Raw genomic sequence first — 1,057 nt, forward strand, 5'->3', positions numbered from 1 at the left:
GCTCAAGGACTCCAGACAGGAAGGGAAGTGACAGACCTAGGTGGAGATGTGAGTTGGAAATGAAAAAGGACCTGGGGCCGTTTTCACGTGGTTTCTTACTACAGGGCCTTCTATATTTAAGGTCAGATTCTGTCAGAATTATTCCTTGTGCAACAGCAACAGTTCTGTGCAAACTCTGGTTTGCCAAATCCTGTCCTCTCTTAGTCCATGCCACTTACCTGCCTGCTTATTTTGTTCCCAATCATGTTATTCTTTTCTTAAAGTCCTGGTGGGAGGAGACATGATTTATAGAACCTGTAAGTCCTTGTATCATTATTTCACTGACTGGGGTAGTTTCTAATGTCACTCATTGACTGGAACAGGAGGGAGCTGATGGGAACTCGAATGCTGCTCCTTACCTAGACAACTGCACCAGCCTGCTTCTCCACTGCTTTATACCAGTTTATGCCTTGCATTAAAGAAATTGCACCAATATAAATCTTGTGTAACACAGTGCAGAATTGAGCCCTCAAAATTAATTTAGACCAGAATGTGTCTGTCCATTGAATCTGCAAAGCCTTAAGCCCAGACATAGATTCATAGATTGTAGAGTCGGAAGGGACCACAATGGATCATCATGTCTGACCCCCTGCCCCTGGCAGGAAAGAGGACCAAGGTCAGATGACCCCAGCCAGGTGACTATCTAGCCTCCTCTTGAAGACCTCCAAGCTAGGTGATAGCACCACCTCTCTTGGAAGCCCATTCCAGATTCTGGCCACCCTCACTGTGAAAAATTTCTCCCTAATATCTAACCTAAATCCACTCTCAACTAGTTTACACCCATTATTCCTAGTCACTCCCTGGGGCGCCATAGTAAACAGCACTTTCCCTATTCCCCGTTGACTTCCCCTAATAAATTTATAGGCGGCCACAAGATCTCCCCTCAGCCGTCTCTTGTGAAGGCTGAAGAGATTCAGCTCTCTCTACTTCCCCCGTAGGGTCTATCATGAAGGCCACTAATCATGTGAGTGGCCCGCCTCTGGACCCTCTCGAGATTCCCCGCGTCCCTCTTGAAGTG

This window comes from Alligator sinensis, unplaced genomic scaffold (genome assembly GCF_000455745.1).
Source record: "Alligator sinensis unplaced genomic scaffold, ASM45574v1 scaffold391_1, whole genome shotgun sequence".
NCBI lineage: Eukaryota > Metazoa > Chordata > Crocodylia > Alligatoridae > Alligator > Alligator sinensis.